This window comes from Schistocerca piceifrons, chromosome 2 (assembly GCF_021461385.2).
Source record: "Schistocerca piceifrons isolate TAMUIC-IGC-003096 chromosome 2, iqSchPice1.1, whole genome shotgun sequence".
Taxonomy (NCBI): Eukaryota; Metazoa; Arthropoda; class Insecta; order Orthoptera; family Acrididae; genus Schistocerca; species Schistocerca piceifrons.
The window spans coordinates 526,283,110-526,294,355 of record NC_060139.1 but is presented as its reverse complement, the minus strand read 5'-3'; the positions used below and the strand labels follow the sequence as shown (position 1 = coordinate 526,294,355).

Genomic DNA, 11,246 nt, shown 5'->3' with positions numbered 1-11,246 from the left:
TAAGTATTTTGAGTCCTGTCTTCGGACCCTCGTCGATCCTTTTGATCTACTTTCATGTCCAATTCACTAAATTCCATTTGTTCGCTATCGTCATACAAGCCATAGTGATGCAGCCATCTCCCAGTTGAAAGCACTGATAGGCAAATCTGAATTCTGCCTGTGAAGACACTGTTCGCCAATTTTGGTGCTCCACATTTATTTTGGAAGAATGGTCACAGAGATGTAAATAAATGGCCAGTGTATCTAAGTATACGTTTGACTGATATCGTCCCAATGCTGGTGGCGTGGACATTTTCAAGGCCAAAGTTATTGTTAAGCCTGCCTTGCTTTAGACGAAAGGATTCAAGTAAAACACTAAAAACTAGACCCCGCCAGAACAGGCCCTGAAGGCCCAAAGGTGCCGATTGGCCGCCGTGTCATCCTCAGGCCATAGGCGTCAACGGATGCATGTATGGAGGGGCGTGAGGTCACCACACCGCTCTCCCGGCTGCATGTCAGTTTACGAGACCGGTGCCGCTACTTCTCAGGTAATTAGCTCTTCACTTTGCCTCACAAGAGCTGAGTGCACCCCGCTTGTCAACAGCGCTCGGCAGCCCGAATGGTTACCCATACAAGTGCTAGCCCAGCCCGACAACGCTTAACTTCGGTGATCTGACGGGAACCGGTTTTACCGCTGTGGTAAGGCCGTTCGCAAGTAAAACGCTACTTGTGATAAGTTATTCTGTCGCGGTTCACAAATAAGACAGCTAAGAGCTCCGATGGTTATGCGTAGAGTTTGGTTCGCGTGATGATGTGACTATTGGAAATAATTTTTAACATACGACCAAATTCTGCTCTAGTACGTTTCAGACGAAGCTGATAAAAATATGGGAACAGTGCGAGAAATGCATGCTTGGACAAACATGCACATGGTATGCAAGTTGAAATGGTTCAAATGGCTCTAAGCACTATGGGACTTAACATCTGAGGTCATCAGTCCCCTAGACTTAAGATTATTTAAACCTAACTAACCTATGGACATCACACACATCCATGCCCAAGGCAGGATTCGAACCTGCGACCGTAGCAGCAGTGCGGTTCCGGACTGAAGCACCTAGAACCGCTCGGCTATATCAGCCGGCGCTAGGCAAGCCTCCAGGCTGTTGCACTGTATTATTTGACCACTAACAGTACCTGTGCAACATCCCCAATACGTTGCAAGTGTCAGCCTTGGTCAGAAGAGTGTTCTGCGTAGTTGTGAGTGCTTTATGTCGGAGCTAAGTGAATACGAACATGGGCATAATGTTGGTGCTTGTGTGGTCTGTGGTTACGTGACCAAGAGAGTCGAAGTCTTTGGTGTCTCGGGAGGTTCCGCAGCGAATATTTATACCCCATACAGGTAAATTGCCTGATGGTGACAGATGTCATTTAAGAGGATTGTGACGAAAAATAAGACGAACTGCGAAGGCCACTGCAAAACCGAATGTCGCACTCGCGTATCCTGTCAGCACCAGAGCAACAGGGAAGGAGGTCCATAAGCAAGGAATTGCACGGCGAACCGGAATTTCAAACAACACATCAGTGATCCCAATGAACATAACAGGAAAAAATGGTAAAGAAGTCATAAAACCTGGACTATGGAGCAATGGAAGAATGTCATTTTGTTGGATGAGTCTTGTTTCACTTTGTTTCCAAGAACGCAACATAACAGGGGGGAGGGGGGTTCGTTGATTAATTCGGCAGCTATGTCGTGCTCTTTCATGGGCCCCATTGTTACTCTTCATGGTCGCATTACTGCCGAGAATTCATTTTGGCTGATCAGATCCATTCCATGGTATAATGTTTGTTCCCCGATGGTGATGCTGTAATCCAAGAAGATAGGGCTCATGTTCACACAGCTCGCACGGTCCATGTTTGGTTTCATGAGGACGAGGATGTACTTCCCAGGCCACCACGGTCACCAGATCTCAGTGTTATTGAGCCTTTGTGGACTAATTTAGGGAGAGGTATGCTTGATTATAACCATCATGGCTAGCAGATCTTGCCACTCATTTGCAAGAAGAATGGTATGAAACGCATACCAAAGTCATACAGAGACTGTATTTACCCATTCCGAGACGACTGGAAACTGTTCTGAATGTCAACTGTTTTCCTACACTGTTGTGTTTTTGATGTTTGAAGACTTTTGTCCACTCACTGTATGCACGCTTGGCTTTATCACGTTCTGTGAAGTGGTCTTTACTGAAAGAAAACCATAATGTCAATTCAGTACAATCAAACAAAATTCATAAAACTGAGTAGTCAAGGTGAACGCACTTGAAATAGCGTAAAAATCTTCCATAGTATCGTGTGGCGTTGGTAAGCTGTATCCTCTTCCTTACTGGATCTCGGACCCATATTAGGAATGAGCATTGTTGCCTTCCTGTGTGTGTGTATGTGTGTGTGTGTGTGTGTGTGTGTGTGAGTCGTTGAGAGGGTAGTGGGGGTGGGTGGCGGACGGTTTTGTGTGCAGTTTTAAGATGCATGTCAAAATATGTGAAATTTTAAGTTATCCTTTGCAGCTGCATAACTACTTATTTGCATAAGCATTTACTGTGGATTGAACAAAGGCTTGGACTAAACAGTTTGTCTGTAACCGTATTTGTATTTTGTGTATTACACAGAATGCTATTTAAAGCCTGATGATGAAACCACAGAATTTGAAACAGATTTTACATAACAAAAATATATAATCATGACTGAACGTATTCTTAGTTCTTAACCCCAACCTTCGTATGTTGAAACTGTTTTAAGTAACACGTGCAGTGAATTTTTTCTAGATAAATTGTTGTACATCGTGACTCCAAGGTGTATTACTGTCGGAATTTGAATTCTGATCCATCAGATAGTCAGATTACTCAACAAGTGTTACCAATTTACTTCAACCAGCCACTATTTACGTTTTCGAATTACATTCTCATTTTCAAACACCTATTTCGAGCAGGCATATTTCTTTGTATCATGACAATATGCAATTTGTTTGCATTAAAATATAGAATCAAGAAAGAAGAGGATGCATGAAAACAAATGGAAATAACGTCAGGGGTCTTGTTTGCATTGGTTGAAGTATACAAATTTTTGTGAAGACGTCGAAAAGAATACATAGGAATGAAATTAACATCGCATCGTAGATTAGGCACATGGAAATACAAAAATTATTAGGCTCATAAATATACACAGGAGAATTTGAGAATTCTAGGTATGGATTGAATTATAGAGTGTATATCTCCAAACGCTCCAGTCAGTGCCTCTAGACTGGAAAATCGTTCTACACGTGGTTCTTATGCAGGCTAGTAAGCCAACAGGTGTTGCTGGAGACCATGAGGACCAGACGTGTTCGCTGAGTAGCATGTCTGGCGAACATTTATACCAGGAAACCAGTGCTAAGTGACGTTCTTTGAAAAACTCTTGTTCCTCAAGTGATCAGAAATTCTACTTTCGAAGTATGACGTGAGTAGTTTCCTGAAAGAAGAGACAGTGCTGCGCACTCCACTTGTGTTTGATGGACGGGAAAGCAGTGCTGCTCGCAAGTTTTTCGAAGAAGGCGCTATGTCCCTCGTCCCTTGTGCTCGGGCCTTGTACATTCCAAGTATGACCTTAGGAAGGAAGGCTAGACTTTAAACTCCCTCTAGCTGTTGCTTGCCAAATTACCCTCAAATAGTAGAAGACAAGATCGTATCTTATATCCAGTTCTGGTTTACTCCCGCTGTGGCGCTGAACAGTGCAGACATCTGCATCGCGGTTTTTCAGCAACATATAAGGCGGCAATCTCTGCAACACAAGATGAAAGGGCTCGAGTATAATGACTTCATTTCATCTAAACTCAGGACACCCATACAGCATTAAAATATCCATTTCAGACTAAGGCCTTTGCTGTTTATGAAAAACTGAAGCAGACGCGAGAGTTAGCAAAACAGGTACTGTCGAGCCGCCAACACTCACACACACGTACACACACAGATTATATATATATATATATATATATATATATATATATCCGCATACGATGCAGAGCTACAGAGTCGAGGCAACACATTGGAGAAAGCTGTATGGTCCGCGACGACCATGCGGACAACATGGACGCTATCCTGTGCTCTGGTAATGAAACTTAACACATTGGTCGATGAATACAACCCTCGTCTATTCACACTAACGTCACCGTCACTACAGCATGCTCTGTAGGAGTCACATTATTTGAATAAGTCACGCGTATTTCCTGGAGACGTATTATTTTGTGTATTTAGATGTCAATCACATGGTGACATTGTGCCTTTAGACGGAGACGAGGGATACTACCACTTGAGTTAAGGGTTCTTCAGAGACTTACCTTTAAGGGTTACACAACGGAGGGCCCTTCCAATGCCTTCTTTCTACAAATTTAAAAAATTACTTGAACTTCCTGACAGAGTAAAACTGTGTAGTGGATGGTACCTCAAAACCGGAACTTTGCTTTTCGACGGTAGTTAAGTTGCCTACTGAGGTGTCCAGCAGGCACGACTGACACTCGTCTTTTCGTCCAGCGGTACTCGTCCAGCTAGGTCTTCAGGTGAGGTTCTGCGAGTTTGGAAGGTAGGAGTCGATTACTGGTCGAAGTGAACCTGGGAGGTCGGATCGTGAGTCATGTCTGGATAGCTCAGGTATTAAGAAGATCGACCGAAAAGGCAAAGTTCTGTCTTGTAGTGCCGGTCCGGTAGACAGTATCATTTTGTTAGATTGATATTCAGATTGGTACACTGTCGTAGACATCCACTGTGTTTGCAGTCTTTTGGGCCGAATTGCCGGCCGGAGTGGCCGAGCGGTTCTAGGCGTTACAGTCTGATGACCACAGATGTTAAGTCCCATAGTGCTCAGAGCCATTTGAACCATTTTGAAAGAGTCATCGCTGAACACAATACGACGCCTTCCATCATCAGTGCATGCTCCCTGTCACGGCACCAATCCGAACACAGTCGTTCATGTTGTTGTGTTAAGGGCAGCTTACATGTGGAACAGTTGTACCCTAGTCCGACTGCTGCTAGTCGGCGACCAATCGTGTGGGATGACACCCAACGTAGCAGGTAGTTCATTATTTGTTCTCGGATGACAGACGTAGAGGTGAGAGGGTTATGTTCAAATGTTCAGATGTGTGTGAATTCCTAAGGGACCGAACAGCCGAGGACATCGGTCACTAGACTTACACACTCCTGAAACTAATTTAAACTAACTAATGCTAAGAACAATCCATGCCCAAGGGAGGACTCGAACCTCCGGCGGGAGAAGCCACACAGTCCGTGAAAAATGTTCAAACCATAGGAAGACGAGAGTGAAACGCCGAAACTGGTTAAATAAACCAAATCTCATACGTTAAGTGGTGCTTGGTTGTTGTAAATCTGGTTATTATAGAGTAATTTTAGGTGTTTAGAAGTCTGAACACCAATCACCGGTTACGTATAGCGTTGGCGTCGTTGTAGGACACTTGCCTGACAGTTGCCGGGCGCCGCGCCGCCGCCCACCACTCAGCTGGTGGACGGGACGCGCTTCCGGCTGCTGGGCGTCGTGTGAAGGCCGACGCCGGCCGACGCGCCGCACGCATAAATTATGCGCCCCTGTCTCCGGCACGCCGCCGTCACGCAGCCCGACCGCCCACCCACTCAATACCCACTCCGCTCGTCTTTGCCTGTCCCTAGGGAGATGGTCACGACTCGGCGGAATCAAACTGCGGCTGGAGGCCAGTGACCGCCGCGCACGAGTAAAGCTGAGGGAGCTGTTACTGTCATGTCCGAGGGGGAAGGAAATTGTTAAGCGGCACAGACCAAGTGAAACTCCTGACAATGGTATCGTATTGTTTTCTTGATACCGAAACTGCTAACGATGTTGATGCATAACGTTCCTCAATTGTCTATTTAGTTTTCTCATCAATTCGTGTTTCTGTCGAAACAATTTCCTTACCCATTCATAACTTTTTCGTCTCTTATAAAGAGTGTACCCAACACTTAGGATGAAAACTATACAGACGATAAGTTGTTGTTTTGTTTGCCGTACAAAGACGTCTTTGACGCGCCTGTCCACGGTAGTCTCATCTGTGAAAGCCTGTTCATATCTGCACAACTACTGCTACCGACGTTCGTTTTATTTTGTAAGACGTCGTGGTCTCCTGACCTTCATTGCTTACATATTCCGCCCTCACAATCATATTCCGCACATCAAGACGCTTCATTCGAACCCAAACTCGATAAGATAAAGTCAATGTTGTATGAATTCATGTAAACGATATGCAAATAACAATTGCGTTTCGGGGTTGAAATACTCGAGGCTGGTGTACACACATACATTCCAGACACGACGGTCATAGGAGATTTTAGTTCGAGAGAGGCAGACCACACACCGGGAGGCCGGTCCCTTCAGAGGACGAGTCAACCTTGGCCGCCCATGGAGCAGACAGCGAGCGCCTGAGTGAAAGGGGGAATGACCCCATGTTTGGCTTAAAAGCAAATTCCGCTACATTGTGTGGGAGCGTCCAACCTACGCATTCTTTACACATAGCACGCAGTTTCAGAGATTTTCAGAGGGAGACAGCAAACACCAAACGCCGATGCTACAGATTTCTGGATTGGTCACCTTAAACGAAATGTCATTCTCCCGTTTTAGAAGAGCAATGCTGATTGGCAGACGATATTTCTGACGCCTTGAGCTGAAGGAGTAATGGAAGAGTCCGAAAGATATACCCCGTCATGTCTGGCGTGGAGAGGCGCCGTTCCATTGTCGCTCTTGGATCGACGAACAAGTCTCTCCTCAGTACTTCACTGGGAGAGCACCTCCGTCGAGAGCGAATCGAAGTGCGACTCTATATTGAGTCCTTGCGATTAAGCGTTGTTCACTGTGTTGGCCGACACACTTATTGTGCGGTGTGAATGGACAGAGTTATAGTTAAACGCCTGCGATCGAATTTTTGGTGTACCACGCCAATAGACTAGGGGTGAATAGGAATCCCTGACTTCATCAAGGCATAGGGAGAGTTTGATTGGCGAAGGTCAATCCAAACAGAACGAGAGTTATCTTATTTGTCAGCAGCGAGCGGCACAGACAGCAGTCATCGCAGCTTACGGTATTGTGCGCTACAGCCCTTGCGAGCCCCATATTTCCTCCACAACAGTACATTTCACTGCATTTCACACGCAACAGCCTCAACCGTACCTAGCAACATTGTAAAGGATAATTGTTCAAGTTGAGTAGGCGCAGCTCTTAGCCATTCTGCCAAGTCAATAACAATCCTAAACTTTGTATAGAAATTTCATTAGCGAATCCTATCCTTGAGAGGTAATTTCACATTCCGAAAAGAACCAGGATATAACTTGTTCAATTCATAACTAAAAGTGCCATTGTGATTTCTCAGAATTTTTGCAAAATAAATAATAATTTTCGTTAGTTTCATGTTTTTCTTACACTAACTAGCACTACTCCAGTACCCAAGTATCCCACTAGTTACCTAAGAAATTTTGTGAATTTTTGTGTCATTTCCTTACAGCAGACGACTCCAGAAAATACTTATTGCTGAAAGTTTTTCAGACATTTCTCTTTAGAACGTTAGGAGCGTCTGTCTGACTTCTATAGTAGTGTGGGGGTGGAAACTGCACCTTGCAGGAGCCACAAGGTAAAGGGTACATCTCAACTGAATCCGTTGCGCAGAATAACAGGATAGCAGATCAACCCCACGCTCACAGAAGTTTCATTACTATAATTAAACCTATGTCTTCCACTACAATTTTTCCTCCTCCCACTTCCTTCCAGTGCCAAATTGACAAATCCTTGATGCCTCTTCCTTGATGGACCTGTCCTTTGAACCAAACATTCCGGTTAGTCCTCTTCCGCCACAAAATTCTTCTCTCTGCAATTCATTTCAACAAAATGTGCATTAGTTATCCGATTTACCGATCTAACACTCAGCATTCTTCAGTAGCACCACATATCAATACCTTGAGCTCTCTTCTTATCTGAACTGTTTATCGTCCACTTTTTACTTCCTCATAAGAATTTACACCTGACAAACATCTTCAAATAGTTCCTAGCAGTTAACTTTGTAAAATATTTTAACAGGCTTCTTTTATTTACAGACGCTCTTCTTGCTATTGCCAGTCTGCCCTCGTTAGCTATTTTGCTATTCAAACAGTAAAACCCATTTACTACTTTATTTCCTGATCTTCTTCAGCATCACTTGATTTAATTCGAATACACTCCATTGCGCTTATTTCACTTTTGTTAATATATATATCTTTACAAGACATATCCATACTGTTCATCTGATCATCCAAGTCCTTATCTGTCTTTCGCAACAGTACAATTTCACCAGCAAACGTTAATTTTTTTTTTTATTTCTCCTTCCTGAACTTTAATTCCCTCTTGAAATTCTGCGCTGTTTCCTTTAGTGGGTGCTAAATGCACAGACTGAACAGCATCGAGAATAGGCTACAGACCCATCTCACTACTTTCTCAATTACTGCTTTCCTCGCGTGCTCTTCGACTCATAGAATTGTAGTCTGGTTTCTATAAAAGTTTTAGATTGCCTTTCTCTCAATACATTTTAGTACTGAAAGACATCGGGCATGGTGTGCTGTTAGTAAGGCGCGTGCCTGGATTCCGAGAGATCGCGGGACTGAATCCCAGAGCGGCAACGGAAATTTTCAGTCTTCATTTAATCAAGCCTTCACCTCTCAACGATGTGATAATTCTCTAGGGACGACACGTGGTTTGGATTCCATTATAAACTGTAGGTCTCCTTTCCCTAGTTGGATAACTGAAGTCAAGAAAAGAGTCAAAATGGTCCCTAGTGAGCTAGCCTACACGAAATTGTAATTATAAATTCTGAAAAACGATTTAGGATCGAAATCTGTTTACTGGGGTAAGTAACCAACGTTCGCAACAAAATATTCAAGCGACACTTCTTGAATGAGCAATGCGTTTGATTTTGTGTTTAGATGTTTGTAAACCGTTTTTTAAGCTGTTTACTACTGCCTGCCGCACAGATGTTGGTAGCGCTACTTAGTAATATTACGCGTTGGTGGCGCTACTTAGTAAAATTATGCTTAATAATCAGTGATGTTGCCACGATTGAGATTTGCACTGTAAACGGATAATGACTGGTTGCCTAAGTTGGAGCGTTGCTTATCACATGACCTTGCAGACATGCTTCCATCTGTGATGCAACAGGATGTAGTGATAGGAAACTCGTTCCACCGTACAAAGAAAAGCGTTGCAGGAGGTATAATTTTCAATGGAACAAATTTGTCGCTGCGGGCAGATAATCACAAGAAACAGGGTCGTTCAAGCCGCTGGGAGCTCGCTGGCCATAGTGCTGGGTAAAGAACACAGTAGATAGGATTCAAGCACTCTCCTATGACTTTTTCCCGTGGGGTTACATGAAGTCGTTGGCGTAACAAACGCCAGTAGAAGCTGAAATAGTATCTCAGCTACCCCTCTCATTATACAAAAGGCAACAGTTGTATTTGGGATAGAACACCGTTGTATTTCTTTGATTGAGACTGGCGGACTTCTTTTAAACATGCTGTGAGCTTATGTTGCTGCCATGACTAGTAAATTGTTTATCATGTTTGTTGACATCGTCAACGTTTGAGACGAACTGATTCCACCCATGTTCAATCTTCCTGGCCACTTGAGTACCCCATTATGACGCAGACAATTCATAGAGACAAATGCGATGAATAGAAGAACACTGTCCTGCTGAAAAATGCCGTCACAGTACTGTTGCATGACGCAGGATGTCCGTGACCTACGGTTGTGCCCTCATACTTCCCTCAACCGCTATTAGCCGTCATCTGTAATCATACCCGATGGCACCTCACTCGCCAAAAGTAACATTACTACGCCTCTGCAAAAACATTGTAAGAATGTGATCTCTCTCCAGATCGCTTACTATACTCCCGACGATCGTCCACCGGGGTAGAGCTAAACCACGAGTCATCGCTGAACACAATACGACGCCGTCCATCACTAGTGCATGATCCATGTCACGGCATCAATTCGAACGCAGTCGCTTATGCTGTTGTGTTAAGGAAAGCTTACATATGGAACAGTAGTACCCTAGTTCGGCTGCTGCTATTCGACGACCAATCGTGTGGGATGACACACAACGTAGCAGGTAGTTCATTATTTGTTCTCGGATGACAGACGTAGAGGTGAGAGGGTTATGTTCAAGTGTTAAAATGTGTATGAATTCCTAAAGGACCGAACAGCCGAGGTCATCGGTCACTAGACTTACACACTACTGAAACTAACTTATGCTAAGAACAACCCATGCCCGAGGGAGGTCTCGAACTTCCTGTGGGAGAGGCCGCACAGTCCGTGACATGGCGTCCCAAACCTCGCGGCCACTCCGCGCGGCAGGGGTTATGATGTGCTTGGTGTACAGTACGGCGATCTTGCTTTGCGGTAGTCGAATATGGTCGCCCGGTAACTTGACAACGGGTATGCCTGCCCTCAAGTTCCCATGCAGCCCACATCGGGTCACCGTCACATTCCACTGACCCACAAATATGGATATTGCTCAATTTAACGAGTCGGCCAAATGTCGATCCATGATGAGACTCCTTTCAAATTCATGTACGTGGAATTTCTGTGTCGTTCACAGTTATCAGTCAACGTGCTTCCCACGCACCTTATACACCCTAACAGGCCTGGTAACAACACTAAACATCAACACCACCAACGAAGCAACGAAGTGTGGTGACCGTTCTACCTGTCACAGACCATTGCAGTTCTAATCATTTACATACCCGCCGACAGAGTACACTGACATCCAGCCACGTCTTGTAAGTGTTTCATTTTTATTATTTTTTTCTTTTTTGTTACACGTGCTAAATTGAGGACGTTACTGGTAGACGTTACTCTAAGGTCAAGAGATAAGAGATAGGCCCAGGAGAGCATCATCATAGGGGTAAAGGGGGGCGTGATTGTTTTACCTGTGTGCTGGCTGACGTTTAGTGAAATAAGACAAACCTGACGCTGATAGTTTGTTACTAGAGACAGACAGATCTCTGACAACACTGCTCACCTCCGTTCTGAGATTATCAGAGCGAGCAGCTGGAGAGTATCAGACATTCGTGCAACAGTGCGTTAATGCTGGCTTGCCAGCTACGTTGACAAGCTCAAAAATGTGTTTCATCATTCCCGTCGGAGAGAATTTAACATATGGTACAGTCCCATCCAGTAGTACGAGAACCTAATACCATTATTGT

At 44.4% G+C, this 11,246-nt stretch overlaps 1 pseudogene; it reads right to left on the bottom strand.

Annotated features, from left to right (window-relative positions):
* Positions 1 to 574: 574 nt before the first annotated feature.
* Positions 575 to 692, bottom strand: LOC124778869 (annotated as a pseudogene).
* Between the last annotated feature and the right edge of the window lie 10,554 nt (positions 693 to 11,246).